The 19,476-nt window shown below is 45.1% G+C and overlaps 1 long non-coding RNA gene across 1 annotated transcript; it reads left to right on the forward strand.

The window, feature by feature from the left end:
• The first annotated feature begins 732 nt into the window (after positions 1-732).
• On the forward strand, positions 733-7,170 carry LOC141129781 (uncharacterized). The gene is made up of 2 exons (XR_012241863.1): positions 733-1,025; positions 4,637-7,170. It is a non-coding gene; the product is annotated as an uncharacterized lncRNA (long non-coding RNA).
• The last annotated feature ends 12,306 nt before the right edge of the window (positions 7,171-19,476 follow it).

Here is a 19,476-nt window from a genome sequence, read left to right on the forward strand (position 1 = left end):
TGTGTGTTTGGTGCACTCACATTACAGTCTTCTCTCCTCGGCGCCGGAACAGAAAATGCCGAGCCGAGGAGAGATGACATCATTTCCTCTGCCTCTGTGTACAATACAGAGGCAGGGAAATGATCCCATTGGCTGGGAGCGATCGCGAGGGGGGCCACGAATGGATGGCCTCCCCCTCACCACCGATCGCAGGGGAGGATTTGACGACCGCCGCAGGCACCGGGGGGGGTCCGATCGGACCCCCACCCGCGGGCAGGCAAGAACATACCTGTAAGTCCCTTTGCCTGCCCGTGCCGCTCTGCCGACGAACATCGTCGTGCGGCGGACGTCAAGTGCTTATTCTCCTCTTTTCAAGAGTGAATAAATTCAGCATCTATGTAATGCTATCAGAGCGCAGAAAGTCCCTTCTTCGTGTCTAGGTAATACAGCTTTGTTTCCCTTTAAGTGATTTTGGGCAGGGTAGGAGTAGTTTGGGGAAAGCATGGTTTCTTAACGACTATTTCCCTCTGCCTTTGTTGACATTGTCTACATATTTGCATTTCGATGTGGCCTGCTCTCTATCTACTCTAGTTAATCTTAATTCAAATTGAGTTTCTTCCTGTTTAATTCATAACATTTTGTCCTTCCCTCCTCTTGCACATTTGTCTTGATGACCTTCCATTATCAACATGTATAATCAGACGAGGCTTGTGGTTAAGAGCCAACTTTCAGTAAGAGTGACATCATTTAGAAGGAGAACCACAAGGACACTCTTCACTCTTCCTGGCTGTTATCATAAAAGATCTTACTCATCATCCACATGACATGCTTAAATATATGCTTGTCTTATTACTTGCAAGCTTTTAATTAAAAGAAAACTGGATGGATCGTTTAATCCAAGTGACGAGTCACTATTTCAAGAAATAAGCCATCAGCACATACGGCACGAGGCACCTTCACAAGATTTATGAATCAGCTACTGCCTGTGCCAAGAGCGGCCATCTGCCAAGTGGACCACTCTCAATATTCCTAATAGTCCTAACGAGGTAATTGTATTGATTGTGGGACATCTTTAGAAGTTGATGAGTGGGGATTTTCTGACAATTATGAATAGACTCTGTATATTGGAGTAATCAGATTTCAGTTGAGGAACTGTTTGGTGAAGACTTGTACATAGGCCGATTATTTAGGCAGGTTGTCTTATGCTGGCCAACACTAGTGAAACTTTGAATCTTTAGTGGGGTCAAATCGATGTTTTTGACTGCAGTGACGAGAAAATTCGAAGGAGTAAGGTAGAAATTGTTTTATGAACGAACTGATTTCTAACAGTGAATGTGTTTTTCGTTTGGGAAGGTCCATTCACTACAAAATAAAATGTCAAAAGCAAATGTTTTTTGAAGCACTTTTTAAATAACATTCGACAAGCTATTTAATTTACTGATGAGAATTTATATACAAATTTTGGTACAAATGTTCATACCAATGATATAATATTAACCCCTTACCCTAACTTAACAAAAGAAATAAATAAATAATAATAAGTAAGTAAATATTAATAAATAAAATTAATTAATTAACCCCATAACTTTTAACCTTTAACCCCGTACAAAAAAAAGGTAAAAAAAGAATTAATATTTTCTCTATTGGCTAATAAAAACGCTTTAAAAACTCTGTACAAAAACGCCCATATTTTTTTTTTTTTTTTTAGAAAGCGATTCCCAGATGTAAATGCAGCCTATGTAAACAAGGCAGATCACTGTTCTATCAGTAGGAAAGGCATTAATCCTGTGTTTCTGTAAAGCAGGAACATGGATCAGTGCCTTCCCCTAGTAAAAGCACCTCCCGCACAGTACACCTGTACTGGCTAGGCTCACAGTTAACCCTTTGATCGCCCCTGGTGTTAACCCCTTCCCAGCCAGTGTCATTAGTACAGTGACAGTGCATATTTTGTAGCACTGATCACTCTATTAGTGTCACTGGTCCCCAAAAAAGTGTCAGACAGTGTCCGATTTGTCCGCCACAATATTGCAGTCCTGCAGTTGCTGATCACCACCATTACTAGTAAAAAAAAAAAAATCCATAAATATATCCCATAGTTTGTAGATGCTATAAGTTTTGTGCAAACCAATCAATATAAGCTTATTGGGATTTTTATTACCAAAAATATGTAGCAGAATACATATTGGCCCAAATTGATGAAGAAATTCTATTTTTTACATTTTTATATTGGATATGTTTTACTTTCTGCTATAAAACATATCCAATAAAAAAATTGATTGCGACTTTGATCCAACTTTACATTCTATTCACCAAAGTAGTGCAGGCACCATTTCAAAATGGCTGTGATTTTAAGTCCCGCCTACTGTATTTCAACAGGTGCCATTGAAAAGAATGGGCTTTGATGTTCAAAGTCACATGACAAGTCGCACATGTGTGATGGAGTCTTAGTAACATGTTACATGTTACTACACCTATATATAGGGTGTAACATGTAACATGTTACTTACTGAGCAGCATCTCCCCCGAGTCCACATTGTGACAGGGGTCAGGGGTTCTGTTCCCTGCACCTGCTGACACAACTTTTAAAAAAACATGGCAGTGCGGGGCTCCGCCCACCTGGCCGCATCATTCATTTACAGAGTTCTGAGAATGGGGGAACTACAATGAACTACCAGGGGCATGATGATTGCTCTAGGACTAGGTAGTTCATTGATCCTTACTGTCATCCAGTAACTGCCTGCCCGTACGAGGTATGGGCGAACAGCTACACTGACAGTCAGCAGGAGCTTGAGATTATACCCATGATCTACTGATCGTGGGTGCAATGCTTTTACAGGCTCCTAATAAATAAAAAAATAACAAATACACATTTTTTAAACTGCAAAAAGATGTGCATTTGTCTTTTTTTTTTTTAAAGGTGAACGTATCTTTTAACAATGCTACTGTCCAAATGTGTCTCTGTGCTCCTTCCAGAGTCTAGGCACTACAATACAGGAGGTGTGTTACTGGCCATATCACCATGTGAAAACAGAAGGGAAAAGTTTAAAAATAAAATGAATGTAGCCACTATATCTACCGTATTTACCGGCGTATAACATGCACCCCAAGTTTAGGAGGAAATTTTAGCGGAGTTAAAAACTCGATTTTTTTCACTTTTTGCATTGGCGTCAATGCCTATTTAACCACGCTGGCTTTCAGCGGCATTTCTGTGTCTCTATTCAAAATCAATGGTTCCCTATGGGAGTCCATTGATTTGAATAGAAGTTGCACCAGAAGTCGGATCAAGATGATCTGACTTGCGGTGCAACTTGTGCTGAAAATCTTGAAGGGGAACCCCGGCAAAATTTTGCGTGAGGTTCCCCCCCAAGATCCATACCAGACACTTATCCGAGGACGCAGCCCGGCAGGTCAGGAAAGATAGGGGACGAGCGAGCGCCCCTCCCTCCCCCCTCCTGGACCATACCAGGCATCATGCCCTCAACATGGGGGGTGGGTGCTTTCGGGCAAAGGGGGCCCCTGCGCCCCCCCACCCCAAAGCACCTTGTCCCCATGTCCCCTTGCCCGGTGGTTGTCGGGGTCTGCAGGCTGGGACTTATCGTGATCTGGAAGCCCCCAGATCACGGCCCCCCACCCTAGGTGAACGAGTATGGGGTACATCGTACCCCCTACCCATTCACCTAAATAAAAAGTGTCAAAAATAAACACACTACACACGTTTTTACAGAATTTTATTAAAGCAGCTCCGGCTCTTCTCCCTCTTCTGGCGATGCATTCTCGCCTCTCCTTCTCCACTCTCCAGTTCTTCTCCTCTCTCTCCGCTATCTTCTGCTCCTTTGCTGGGTCTTCTCCCCTCTCCGGTTCTTCTTCCGATGTTGACTCGATGTGATCTCCCAGTGTAATGCTGGGTCCGCCGTGTGCAATGACCTATATTGGCATTGGCCACCCGATGACGTAAGTTAGAGGCCACGCCCCTTGTGATGTCATCACCCGCAGACCCCGACAACCACCAGGCAAGGGTTGTCGGTAGGAGAACCTTGTCCTCATCAACATGGGGGCAAGGTGCACAGGGGCCCCTCTGCCCCAAAGCACCCACCCCCCCATGTTGAGGGCATGTGGCCTGGTATGGTCCGGGGGGGCGGCGCTCGCTCGTCCCCCCTTTTCCTGACCTGCCGGGCTGCGTGCTCGGATAGGGGGTCTGGTATGGATCTTTGGGGGGGAACCTCACGCAAAATTTTGTCGGGGTTCCCCTTCAAGATTCTCAGCGCAAGTCGCTCCGCAAGTCGGATCATCTTGATCTGACTTCTGGTGCGACTTCTATTCAAATCAATGGGCTTCCATAGGGAACCATTGATTTTGAATAGAGACAGAGAAATGCCAACTCCGCTTTTTTCCTGGCATCTGTATTAGCTTGCGCCCGTGGGCATGTAGCCTGATTGTTATCCCTTTACCAAGAAAAACATCAGATTATTGTTGCTCAGCAAACAGTTTCTGTATCTTTCTATCCTTTTGCAACACTTTGTCTAAATAAATGATTATTGATAAGGTAAAGAATGAAGTTTTCTGGCAATGATAAAAGTAGGGCCTGAAGATGCAAGTACAGTGGCAGAGAATGTCCTTCTCCTGTAATACGTCTCGTCATCTGCTTGTGTGTTTATAGATTCACCTCACATTGGAAAGCGGTGATTGTGAGAGAAGAGAATGGGGCCTGTCTGCACACCTCAGCCTATCTCCTAAAAGTATGACACCTCATCTGATGTACCTCAAGCTGCGCACAATCTCCTGATACAAGGAACGTGTCCTGATTTTCTAGCTGCTCTATTAGCTTTCAGGATCAGCAGCGGCCACTCTGAATACCTCCTCCGCCTTTCCTTTGAACAACGTACTTTTACTCCTTCAATTGTTTTATTGTATCTTGCTAAATGGTTTTCAGGGTAGGATGAAAATCGCCTTGTCATCAAAAATACAGGTGCACCAGAAAATAACATCAATATTATTATTATCATCATTTAAAAAAAGAAACACTTCAAAGTGGGGAGATCGGTGAGAAGGCTTAAAGTGACTGCAAACCCTTACATATATCCAGTGAAGGGCCTAGCATGGAGATAGGTTGTACCTGTTTATCTGCAGCCCCCACAGACATTCAAAGTCCAGAATGTACACAGCCACTTCTGAGCTTCAAAAGGTAAGGGGCTCGGGTTCTGAAGTTACACACTGCACAGAATAGAGCAAAGAGCTGAGTGTAATCTGAGACCTGAGTGGAGGGAATAGATACCCCCATACCCCCTCCACACAGTCTCATAGGTAAACATGCATAGCTGAGGCTGTCAATCACCCATTGTACTTTGGAGGGGGGGTCTCTTACGATTGCCTGGTGTTGGTATTGACTGTCAAAAGTGACTCCTGCAGATAGCAGTGAAAAGATATCAGTGATTGTTTCACAGTGCCAACATCCAAATAGATGAATATAGAGAAAGAGGGGTAGGACTTTAACGGCACTTAGATAAATGTCACAAATTAATGTAGTAGAAAAAATACATATATTTTATTAGAAATACATAGATAAAAACATCTGTAATGGAGTATACATGGCAGGCACTACTGATGATGCAATAGTTACATATGGATGGTATGTAGAAATTATCCTTCACCCCATGCAGATAGCAGAGGGAAGAGAGAGCAAACAGAAATCACACTAGGTGCTTTGGATAGAGATGTGTACACACTATAAAAGGATATGCTTTGTTCATTTTTCATTTCAGGGATTTACGATCACTTAAACCACTTGCTGACCGCCCTATAGCACTTTTACTGCTACAGAGCAGCAGCTGTGTGCAGGATCACGTATATATATGTGCTCTGAAGGTCCGGCAGCATCTTGCCGGAAGGAGGACTCCTGTGCGCATGCGCAGGAGTGACGTCATCGCGGCTCCGACCCTCATCCGGCTCTGAGTGACTGGGAGGTGGTGCAGGCGCTTCGTTCTAAGGTAAGTATTTCATAATGAGCTAGTATGCAGTGCATACTAGCTCATTATGCCTTTGCCTTACAGGTTTTCTTTTTTTTTTCTTTTTCAGGGCATACAACCACTTTAACAATGTCCTGTGTCAGCAGATTTCAGTCTGTGAGCAAAAGAGATCAATTTGCTCTTTTACAGGTCAACTTTAGGAGCAGCCTCCTTTTTCTCTGATATCAGGGGTGTGTTGTCAGAGACCATCTGACCAATTCAGCAGCTGAGAAGTGGCCATGGGGGTGTCACGTGTTTATGATCACATCCCAGATACAGTTTTCTACAAGTATTCATACATTTGAATACCTACTTTTTACAGACTCTAATATGCAAATTATGATCCAGTGTGGAATTTGCTTTGGAATGAATATAAATATGACAGGTTTCAGACGTCTACTTAGGAGGGATAAGGGGTACCAGTGGTTCCCCATATGGTCTGACATTGGTGGTGTCTGGACTTGAAATGTTACAAATTAACTGAGGAAAGTAAATATGTCTATATTCTGGCTGTGTTATTGTTATTTTAGAAGTTATGGAATATACTGGGATGATGAATTCTACCGAGACAGATATGTGTATTGTACGGATTCCAGCAGAGGTATTTATGACCCAATGTCTGTCAACTCTCTCGTCACTCAAGCAGGCAAGCTCAATAGTTTTTTGGCCCCTAAGGTGTGTATTGAGAGATTGATAAAAGATGTCGCTAAGGGTTGTGGATTGTATGCACTGAAAGGAGGAGGGAGCGGGAGAGAGGAAAAGGTTACTGTGCTTATGCCATTCACATGACAACATGGCTGAGATGAGCTGAGACATGAACAAAATGGATGTCATATACAGCTTTTCATGGGCCCAATGCGCACAACCATTACAATGATTACAATGTACAAATATTACACTGGTGACTCCAGTAGCTGTAATAGACTGTTTACTATAATGTCCCTAAAGAGGACACACAGACACAATTTGAGGTTAAAAAAGGAGGTCTAATCTTTAAGTGAGGAAAGGATTCTTTACTGTTAGAGCATTTAAAATGTGAAACTCCCTTTACCAGGAAGGGGTATTAGCTGAGAGTGTCAACAACTTCAAAAAAGCCTTTAGATGTCTTCTTCAAAAAGCAGAATATACAGGGTTATAGGAATTGTTAGAGAATAAATATCACACACACAAATAAAGGTTGAATTGAAAAGACATGTATCTTTTTTTATAACTTACAAACTACTGTATAACAACGATGAGTGCTTTTGATTGTCATACCAGCTAGTTATGATACACAAAGGTTTCCCATCTTCTTTCCTTGTTCAGCTAGACTGATCCTTTCCTCCTATCACTAAGGTAAAGGGTTATGAACTCACTGGCAACATGTTTGCTGCTTTTGTCCATCAGACTAGACACAAGATAGAAGGCTCTGACTGTTTTAGAACAAGTAAATATCTCCTATCATAGAGAACTCAGGAGACATCAATCTGTCTATGGTCACTCTGAGGAATTCACTTGCACAAAGAACCCTTAAAGTGGTACTAAACACACACTGTTAAATGTACATTATCCTTCTATATCTGTATATGGAAGTTTGCACTGTAATTTTTTTTAATAGAAAAAAAAAACACCTAAGTACCTTTTTCCTAATCGATATACAGCTGTTACATGACCCAGCTCTTTCCCAGCCTGTCTGCAGGGAAACATAAGCAGGAGGAGCTTTTAGTCCTCTGCTGCTGGTCACATGTTCAAAAAAAAAAACTGCCTTTGGAATGCAGAATACAAATAAATAATTCCTACCAATAAACTAAACTGGCATACAAATATATTTTTGAAATAAAATCTTTATTATTTTTTGCTAGTAACATGGTGTGGGTGGATTTCTGCCAGTCACAGGCTGTGTCACGCCCCTCCAGCCTGTTTCTTAGAATAAGAGGGAGGTGAAGCCTCCATTAATCAACATGTAATCTCCTGCCCCCATTGTGTTTAGCTGTTTAGTAGGCATGGCGGATGAGGGAGGGAGTGGGCTGTCATTTATCACTGTGTATTCGTCCACATGTGTGACTCTAGAGTCACATGGGCTGCTCAGATGTGATAGGGAGGAAATGCTCAGCACAGAAACTCACTGAAAACTGAGCATGTGCAGAGCTGCCACCACAGCTGCAAAATTCCTGGCTGAACTGGGGATATGGACAGAAGGGGGAGATAGAGAACAGCAGGATCAACCAGTTTTTTTGCAGAATATAGAAAACCAATCTCATAGTGACTGAGTGAGTATTTACAGTATGTAATACACCATTTTTTGATAGTTTTTATGATGTGGGTTTAATGACACTTTAAAGAGGTAGTAAACTCTGTACCTACAGGGAGCCCTATAATAAGGCTTACCTGTAGGTATTGTAAATATCTCCTAAACTTGCACTGTTAAGGAGATATTCAGAGTGCATGCAACTGGTGACGTCACTAGCACATGCGCTCTGAAGGTCCGACATACAGTGTCGTAAACAGCGGCTGCCGGGAGTGACATCACCGCGCCTCTGGCCACTCATATAGCCAGAGGCCATGAACCCAGATAGAAGACTGGGGGAAGATGGAAGCCCTCTCAGCTGTGACAGCACGGCACTGGAGGGCTTTGTTTTGAGGTAATTCACTCATTATGACATTGACACTTTTTTTTTTCCATCAACTGTGGTTTACTACAGCTTTATGGAAACTGTTTTAACCACTTGCCGACCAGCCGCTGTCATTATACGGCGGCAGGTCAGCTGGTTCCCACGAATCGCCGTAGCTGTACCATGGCTCCTTTAAGAGCCACAGCCCAATGCACGTGGCCCAATGCACGTGGCTGCGATGTCCGCCAGCCACCTACAATTGCTGGAAAGGGAGCCAGAATGAGGATCTGTCAATGTAAACAGACAGATCCCCATTCTGACAGCGGAGGAGAGAGAGATCTGATGTTCCTAGTGAGTGGAACAGCGATCCCTCTCCTCCTCCAGTCAGTCCCATCTCCCCACAGTTAGAAACACGCTTAACCCCTTGATCGCCCCTAGTGTTAACCCCTTCCCTGCCAGTGTCATTTACTCAGTAATCAGTGCATTTTTATAGCACTGATCGCTGTATAAATGTCAATGGTCCCAAAAAAGTGTCACAAGTGTCCGATATGTTCGCTGCAACGTCGCAGTCCTGCTAAAAATTGCAGATCGCCACCATTACTAGTAATAAATAATAAAAATGCCATAAATCTATCCCCTATTTTGTAGATGCTATAACTTTTGCGCAAACCAATCAATATACGCTTATTTATTTTTTTACCAAAAATATGTAGAATAATACATATTGACCTAAACTAATGAAGAAATTTGTTTTTGTTTATTAATTTTTTTGGATATTTATTATAGCAAAAAGTAATTGTTGCTCTTTTTTTGTTTATAGAGCAAAAAATAAAAACCGCAGAGGTGATAAAATACCACCAAAAGAAAGCTCTATTTGTGGTAAAAAAAGGATATCAATTTTGTTTGGGTACAACATCGGACGATCACGCAATTGTCAGTTAAAGCGACGCAATGTCGCGTCGCAACAAATGGCCTGGTCATTAAGGGGGAAAATCTTCCGGTCTGTAAGTGGTTAAATGGCTATAATACCATAGCTTGATAAATCCCATACTATATCTGTCATTAAAGTGATCAATACAAGTGGAACCTATTCATCACAGCATTTTCTAATATTACCTTTGTAATGACCTCATCGAACAGACTGTTTTATAAGACTGAAATAGCATAAATTGATAAGTCCAATACTATAACTGTCATTAAAGTGATCAATACAAAGTGGCTAAGTGGGGAGCATTCATCTCAGCATTTGCTAAGGTAATCTATGTAATGACTTCATGGAACAGACTGAACACAGAGAGATACAAAATCAGTTTCCTGCAGAGACAGTTATTACGAAATGTCACCTAATTCCAGAGGAACCTGAGAATGAAACTACTACAAGTATGTCATTATTGTATATTGCCCAGGCTTGTTCTTGGCTGCAGCTACGCTATTAAAAGGCACAGGCGAGTCATGCAAGCTGCATCCTATATATGCTCTTTTTATATTTTATATGGGTAGGTGCAGGGGCGGACTGACAACTCATGGGGCCCCCGGGCAATAGGGGCTCATGGGGCCCCCTTAGTCCCCACCCACCCACACACAAGCCACACCCTCACAAAGCCCCACGTATATATTGCACTGCTACATTACATGCATTGGTCACAGAATTTCTCTACTTCATGTTCAAAATAAATGTTTAAAGATTAAAGAAAAATAAACTCACTTTAACCACATACATTTACTGCAGGGCTGCGTCTCCTGTGAGCAGAATCATGTACAGGTACTTGATTCTGCACTTGCGGGTCTGCATGCTGTTTGACCTGCTGCCGCTGTGATTGGACACACCGAGAGCTAACCAGCGGGTCCGGAGGACCCCATGTCCGCCAGGCCCCGACGATCGTTTCCAACAGAGGCAGAACTGTGGTCTGCCTATGTAAACAAGTCCCCAGAGAGCCTCTACTTACATCAGGGTCCCCAGAGAGCCTCCCCTTACATCAGGGTCCCCAGAGAGCCTCCCCTTACATCAGGGTCCCCAGAGAGCCTCCCCTTACATCAGGGTCCCCAGAGAGCCTCCCCTTACATCAGGGTCCCCAGAGAGCCTCCTCCTTACATCAGGGTCCCCAGAGAGCCTCCCCTTACATCAGGGTCCCCAGAGAGCCTCCTCCTTACATCAGGGTCCCCAGAGAGCCTCCTCCTTACATCAGGGTCCCCAGAGAGCCTCCTCCTTACATCAGGGTCCCCAGAGAGCCCCCTCCTTACATCAGGGTCCCCAGAGAGCCCCCTCCTTACATCAGGGTCCCCAGAGAGCCCCCTCCTTACATCAGGGTCCCCAGAGAGCCCCCTCCTTACATCAAGGTCCCCAGAGAGCCCCCTCCTTACATCAGGGTCCCCAGAGAAACCCCCCATACATCAGGGTCCCCAGAGAGCCCCCCTTACATCAAGGTCTTCAGAGAGCCCCCCCTTACATCAAGGTCTTCAGAGAGCCCCCCTTACATCAAGGTCCCCAGAGAGCCCCCCCATACATCAAGGTCTCCAGAGAGCCACACATACATCAGGGTCCACTCCCCAGAGAGCCCCCCCATGCATCAGGGTCCCAGAGAGCCCCCCATAGATCCCCCCATAGATCTGGGTCCCCAGAGAGCCCCCAATAGATCTGGGTCCCCAGAGAGCCCCCCCATACATCAGGGTCCCCAGAGAGCCCCCCATACATCAGGGTCTCCAGAGAGCCCCCCCAAACATCAGGGTCCCCAGAGAGCCTCCTCCTTACATCAGGGTCCCCAGAGACCCTCCTCCTTACATCAGGGTTCCCAGAGAGTCCCCTCCTTACATCAGGGTCCCCAGAGAGTCCCCTCCTTACATCAGGGTCCCCAGAGAGCCCCCTCCTTACATCAAGGTCCCCAGAGAGCCCCCTCCTTACATCAGGGTCCCCAGAGAAACCCCCCTTACATCAGAGCCCCCCTTACATCAGGGTCCCCAGAGAGCCCCCCCATACATCAAGGTCCCCAGAGAGCCCCCCCATACATCAAGGTCCCCAGAGAGCCCCCCCATACATCAGGGTCTCCAGAGAGCCCCCCATACATCAAGGTCTCCAGAGAGCCCCCCCATACATCAAGGTCTCCAGGGAGCCCCACATACATCAGGGTCAACTCCCCAGAGAGCCCCCCTATACATCAGGGTCCCAGAGAGCCCCCCATAGATCTGGGTCCCCAGAAAGCCCCCCAAAGATCTGGGTCCCCAGAGAGCCCCCCCATACATCAGGGTCCCCAGAGAGCCCCCCCATACATCAGGGTCCCCAGAGAGCCCCCCCCATACATCAGGGTCCCCAGAGAGCCCCCCATACATCAGGGTCCCCAGAGAGCCCCCCCATACATCAGGGTCCCCAGAGAGCCCCCCATACATCAGGGTCCCCAGAGAGCCCCCCCATACATCAGGGTCCCCAGAGAGCCCCCCCATACATCAGGGTCCCCAGAGAGCCCCCCGTACATCAGGGTCCCTAGAGAGCCCCCCCCATACATCAGGGTCCCCAGAGAGCCCCCCATACATCAGGGTCCCCAGAGAGCCCCCCCATACATCAGGGTCCCCAGAGAGCCCCCCCATACATCAGGGTCCCCAGAGAGCCCCCCATACATCAGGGTCCCCAGAGAGCCCCCCCATACATCAGGGTCCCCAGAGAGCCCCCCCCATACATCAGGGTCCCTAGAGAGCCCCCCATACATCAGGGTCCCCAGAGAGCCCCCCCTATACATCAGGGTCCCCAGAGAGCCCCCCCATACATCAGGGTCCCTAGAGAGCCCCCCATACATCAGGGTCCCCAGAGAGCCCCCCCCCATACATCAGGGTCCCCAGAGAGCCCCCCTTACATCAGGGTCCCCAGAGAGCCCCCCCCCATACATCAGGGTCCCTAGAGAGCCCCCCATACATCAGGGTCCCCAGAGAGCCCCCCCCATACATCAGGGTCCCCAGAGAGCCCCCCCCCCATACATCAGGGTCCCCAGAGAACCCCCCATACATCAGGGTCCCCCGTCTTAACCCCCCCAGAGGTTCCCCTGTACCTGGCTGTGCACCTCCAACCCAAGGGGGAGGTGGGAGGTGGCGATCGACAGTTCTATGGTGCCTGTGGATCTCACTGGGGCTTGTAGTCCTCCTTCTGATTCTGTACAGTGGATAGGGGAGGGGCCTCTGACCCGGGCAGCAGTCGGCAACAGCGTACAAGCAGAGAGTGAAACTTGTAGCTGCCCGGGTCAGAGGCCCCTCCCCTTTCCACTCTACAATCTGGAGGAGAAATACAAGTCCCCGGGAGATGCTGCGAGCACCATAGAGCTGCTGATCGCCGCCTCCCACTCCCCTCACTGCATCCCAAACTGAAAGAGGAGATGCCCGCCTCATCCCCCCGCACCCCCCCCCCGCGGCAGTCGGCAGAACGGCTCCACCGCAGCACGCCCAGCAGCATACCCCTAGATCCGACGAGCATGTCTCCCGGGCCCCCTACTGGCTGCGGGCCCTCGGTCGGCGTCCGATCGACCGAATGGTCAGTCCGCCCCTGGGTAGGTGGATTTGGTCTGATAAATAGTCTGATTTATTGTTGGTATTCATTCTTAACTGCAGGGGAGTTGCTAGGTCTGCAAAAGATCTGGGGCTAGAGCCCATAGCAGCGGTCACAAACCTTTTTGCATGCCCGCGGGGGGGGACCAGTGGTAAGCAATTTTTCACAGGCGATGGCTGGTGTTGGCGCTTCAATCATCATGGCATAATGGTTGATATGGTGTCAGGGTGATTGAAGTGCATTATTTCTATTGTTACATTCTAATATATAATGAAGTGGTTCAACTCACCATACTGCAGAATCAGTGGGAGCCCTGGGCGTGTCACTTGCCACATCTCCTGCCACCAGATGCAGCGTCTTACTTGCCACCGTCACCTGCCACTAGATGTGGACCGTGCTGTGAGGGCGGAAGAGCGCCGATTTGTGGCGGACAGTGAGAGATTATGTTATCTATCTGCTGCTCGCCACACCTCTCTCCCAAATTGAAGAGGCCCGGCTGTGAAGAGCTCGCTTCTTTCCTCTCCTCCGCCTCTCTCATGCAGCCAGCCCGCCTGCCACAGCAGCCGCAACCCGCTGGTTAGGCAGGGACCCTGCAGAAAGAGACTCGGGGCTATGGGCCCCAGATTCTGGGGTTATAGCCCCAATAGCCACCCCCTAGCAAGGCCCCTGCTTAACTGTATTATGATCTCAAGATGTAAGGCTAGAATATAATAGTAAATGCCCATTCAGGGTAGAGCCATTGGAAGAGTGGCAAATTAAATCCTAAATGCTGGCAAACACGTTAATTAATTTAGATGAATTAAAACGTCCACTTTTTTTGTTTTTGTAATTTCTACTCTCAGCAAACTGGGAAGTGGACCAATGCAAAGACCAGCTAAATATCCAAAGGGGTTACTGCAGTCTATAAGTTGTAAACTAAGGATGACCATGATAACTGGTTACAGAGCAAAATATTAAATATTTGATAGGACTAAAAAAAAGAAAATTAGAATCATTTAAAAGTAATGTAGACTGGTGCATGCTATTGTTGCTGTGCAAAAAACCTATGAAAAAAAAAACAAAAAAAAAGTATCAACCTTGTGACTGTTAAATTATAAATTAGACCTGAAACTGGTTCTGCACACATACATATACATTCAAATATATACTATACTGCCAAAAGTATTGGGGCACTTGCCTTTACACGCACATAAACTTTAATGGCATGCCAGTCTTCGTCCGTAGGGTTCAATATAGAGTTGACCCACGCTTTGCAGCTATAACAACTTCAACTCTTCTGGGAAGGCTGTCCACAAGGTTAAGAAACGTGTGTCTATGGGAATGTTTGACCATTCTTTCAAAAACACATTTGGGAGGTCAGGCACTGATGTGGACGAGGAGGCCTGGCTCACAGTCTCCGCTCAAATTCATCCCAAAGGTGTTCTATCGGGTTAAGGTCAGGACTCTGTGCAGTCTCCGAGAGGAGGGGATCATGCTCTGCTTCAGTATGTCACAGTACATGCTGGCATTCATGGTTCCCTCAATGAATTGTAGCTCCCCAGTGCCGGCAGCACTCATGCAGCCCCAGACAATGACACTCCCACCACCATACTTGACTGTAGGCAAGACACACTTGTCTTTGTACTCCTTACCCGGTTGCCACCACACACGCTTGACACCATCTGAACCAAATACGTTTATCTCGGTCAAATCAGACCACAGAACATGGTTCCAGTAATCCATGTCCTTAGTCTGCTTGTCTTCAGCAAACTGCGGGCTTTCTTGTGCATCATCTTTAGAACAGGCCTCTTTCTGGGATGACAGCCATGCAGACCAATTTGATGCAGTGTGTGTCGTATGGTCTGAGCACTGACAGGCTGACCCCCCACCCCTTCAACCTCTGCAATGCTGGCAGCACTCATATGTCTATTTCCCAAAGACAACCTCTGGATATGACGCTGAGCATGTGCACTCAGCTTCTTTGGTTGACCATGGCGAGGCCTGTTCTGAGTGGAACCTGGCCTGTTAAACTACTGTATGGTCTTGGCCACCGTGCTGCAGCTTAGTTTCAGGGTCTTGGCAATAGCAAGCATAGCAAGACATTCTGGACAATTTCATGCTCCCAACTTTGTGTGAGCAGTGTGCGGATGTCCCCTTCCTGTTCCAACATGACAGACATGTTCCAACATGCACACCAGGGCACTAAGCAAGGTCCATAAAGACATGGATGAGCGAGTTTGGGGTGGAGGAACTTGACTGACCTGCACAGAGTCCTGACCTCAACCCAATCGAACACCTTTGGGATGAATTATAGTGGAGACTGCAAACCAGGCCTTCTCATCCAACATCATTGACTGACCTCACAAATGCGCTTCAGGAAGAATGGACAAACATTCCCATAGACACACTACTAAACCTTGTGGACAGCCTTCCCAGAAGAGTTGAAGCTGTTATAGCTGCAAAGAGTGAGCCAACTCAATATTGAACCCTGCGGACTAATGCCCCGTACACACGGTCGGACTTTGTTCGGACATTCCGACAACAAAATCCTAGGATTTTTTCCAACGGATGTTGGCTCAAACTTGTCTTGCATATACACGGTCACACAAAGTTGTTGGAAAATCCGATCGTTCTGAACACGGTGACGTAAAACACGTACGTCGGGACTATAAACGGGGCAGTGGCCAATAGCTTTCATCTCTTTATTTATTCTGAGCATGCGTGGCACTTTGTCCGTCGGATTTGTGTACACACGATCGGAATTTCCGACAACGGATTTTGTTGTCGGAAAATTTTATAGCCTGCTCTCAAACTTTGTGTGTCGGAAAATCCGATAGAAAATGTGTGATGGAGCCCACACACGGTCGGAATTTCCGACAACAAGGTCCTATCACACATTTTCCGTCGGAAAATCCGACCGTGTGTACGGGGCATAAGACTGGGATGCCATTAAAGTTCATGTGTGTGTAAAGGCAATACCCAATACCTTTGGTAATATAGTGTATATTGATGCAATTGGTATATGCCTGCCATGAGGGATACATGTCTTTTGAACAAAACATTTATAGAGAGCCCCATCTATTTACAATCGGTATATAAACTCAATAACCACCCAACCTTGTCCTGTCAGTGCATCTGCGCATTCGCCATAATGGTGGCACTGGAGGGGGCCACACAAAAGGAGACTGAAGTTTCTCTTTAAGTAAAATCAGTATATAAATTGAATAACCCACCCATTTTGGGTTGAATAAGTGGATCTTTCACACCTTTGTGACCATCTATTCATGTTAAGTATTAGACGGATAAAAAAGAATGATTGATGTCTATATTCTGTACACACACACACTTCAGATGGATAGTCAATACCCATATTTCAAAATGATGTGATAGGACTACATAATCTAACACAACAATAATTGATATATGGTTTTGAAAACGTATGTGGACAATAGATGATTCCTTTCTTAGTAGTTATAGTATACAAAGGTCCCCCATGTATATTTGGAGGTATATGTATGCAGAACATATTTCAAACCTAATTTCCAATTTGACAATCACAAGGTTGTTACTTCTGTGACTTTGCACTAGTCATTATACACGACAACAATGGCACACACAGGCCTATATTAGTTTTAAATGATTCTAATTTAGCTTTTTTTCTTAGTCCTAAAAACCATTTGATATTTTGTATTTTTAAACATTTATTATGGTAGTATGGTAGTACTTGGTTTACAATATATAGATTGCATTAACCATAGTAGATTTTTTTTCCGTTTGCTTCTGCCAGGAATATAAAGGATTCAACACGCAAGCAAACTGTGAAAAACTTCTTTCTTAGTTTATTAAATGGAAGAGGATACAGTAGCTGTACACTTGATAGGTTTATAACTGTAAAAGAGGGGATTTCTCTCACTTTCTGTAGTGTCTATGAGGCAGGAAGTAAAGGATGATGACTATACAAAACCAACAAAAGTTTTTTTCCACTACTACATCATTAAAAAAAGTTTGAGATTTAGATATACTTTGACAGAAATATACATTATTTTGTAATTAAATAGTTTATTTACACTAATCCATTTGATGACTGGGATTTGGTACAAGGGACCATTTGCCCCTTGGGCCATTCCTTATAAAAATGCATTGGGTTGATGACCATGAGTGGAGATACTTCAGCATTTGAACATCAATCAGAGCAGGACCTGCAGTCAGTGATACATGTTGGGGATATTATATGCTTAGTTACCTGTTCCTCATTTAGACCTGTGATCACAACACCTGTCAGATAGAAGTCTTCCAGCATGACTTCCTTTATGGTTATGAGATATCATGTGCAAAAAGCCACCAAGGAAGCTAATGCTGGAAGATGTGAATCTCCACCTTCCATGATAGGTCCACTCAGTTGTATTTGCCCGCAGGCCAAAGATTCCAGATCCTCCCCTTTATAGATCTATACTTTAAAGCGGGGTTCCACTCAAATTTTTAACTTAATCTTACCCCCTTCAGTTAAATTGCATAGATGTTGAAATGCCGCACGAACATTTTTTTTATCGCTGTAATTACCTTTATATTGTACTTTATTGTGGCACTTCCTGTCTCTCCTCCCATGGGAGTAGGCGTGTTTATTGCCTTTCCCCGGCGCCGCATTGTCTCCTGGGAGCTTAGTGTCAGGCTTCCCAAGATTCAGTGCGGGAACAACGATCATGCATGTGAACAAGCTGTGAATGAACAGCATTCACCGCATCCAGGAAATCAATTCTTGTGGGCTTCACATGCCCACAAGCAAGATGGAAACAGCCAGCATCACATTTTTAAAGTTATTCTTCAGTACGAAAACAGACAGAGGCGGAAATATTACACCCAAACTGTGAGTATTATTTTGGGAATAGCAAAGTGTCTCAATGACCTAAAAAAAAAAAAAAAAGATTGGTCGCTGGACTCCCACTTTAACACTTGTGGATGAAATGGGGGAAAATATGGAACAACCAACCAAATGTAGGACAGTTAGGAGCTACATCATGTGCCGCCAATAGACTAGAAAAAAATAAACATCTGGGGTGCCGAGGTTCGCCATCACTGGTCTAAGGTTATTAGTGGTGTACTCCAAGGTTCAGTGTTTGGATCTTTACTTTTAAAATATTTAGATAGATGAGTTCTTGCTGGAAAAAAAATATTTTCAGTAACAGACAGCATGGATTCATGAAAGAAAGAAGTTGTCAAACAAATCAGATTTCTTTTTATGAGGAGGTAAGTAAAACTTTAGACAAAGGAGTGGCTATGGATTTTACACATTAGCCATGTGTAGATTGCAAAAGCGGCTGACACAGTTCCCACCACATATGGGTAATGTGTAAGATAAAATCTACAGGCCTGGAAAAATCTGTTTGTAAATGGATAGAAAACTGGCTAAAAGACTGAATTCAGAGAGTAGTGGTTAATGATTCTTACTTTAAATGGTCTAAGGTTATCAGTGGTGTACCCCAAGGTTTAGTGTTGGGACCCTTAATTTTTAATAGCTTTATAAATGATATAGGGTCTGGGATTAAAAGTACAATTTTACTGTTAGCAGATGACACCAAGCTATGCAATGGAATAATGTCCTTACATGATGTCTCCAATTTACAAGCCAACCTCAATGCACTGTTTAATTGTGCAACTATGTGGCAAATGGGATTTATTGTTGATAAATATGCACCTGGAGGCTGGAAACATGCATGCATCATACATACTAGGGGGCGAACAGCTGGGGGAGTCAATGGTGGAGAAGGATCTGTGTGTTCTGGTAGACCATAAGCCTAATAATAGCATGCAATGCCAAGCTGTAGTTTCCAAAGCAAGCAAAATCCTTTCTTGTATTAAGAAAGACGTGGACTACAGAGAGGGAGATATAATTTTACCCCTGTACAAATCATTAGTAAGACCTCATCTGGAATATGCAGTTCAGTTTTGGGCACCAGTTCATAAAAAGGATATTGGGGAACTGGAGAAAGTGCAGTGAAAGACAACCGAACTGATAAGAGGCATGGAGGAGCTCAGCTATAAGGAAAGATTAGATTAACTTAATTTATCCTTTCTTGAGATGAGGAGATTAAGTAGGGATATGACCACCATGTATGAATACATAACTGGTCCATATAATGAACTTGGTGTAGAGTTATTCATTGGCTTGAAGAAGGAACCAATCAGTATTTCTGAAACGCGTCCCATTTAGATGACATATTTCCTGTTTGCGGTCCATGCTGGTTGTTGTCCCCTCCCGCTGGTGTCATTTCCGGGATTCATGCTCCATGCTGACTCAGACAACGCGATTGCTTCACCAGTGTTCCCAGAGCCTGGGGTGTTCACCTTCTGGTTATCCTGGGACTTCTTGCAATAAGGTAATTGGCTTGAAGAGGGAACCAAT

This window comes from Aquarana catesbeiana, linkage group LG02 (assembly GCF_042186555.1).
Source record: "Aquarana catesbeiana isolate 2022-GZ linkage group LG02, ASM4218655v1, whole genome shotgun sequence".
In the NCBI taxonomy this organism is placed as follows: domain Eukaryota; kingdom Metazoa; phylum Chordata; class Amphibia; order Anura; family Ranidae; genus Aquarana; species Aquarana catesbeiana.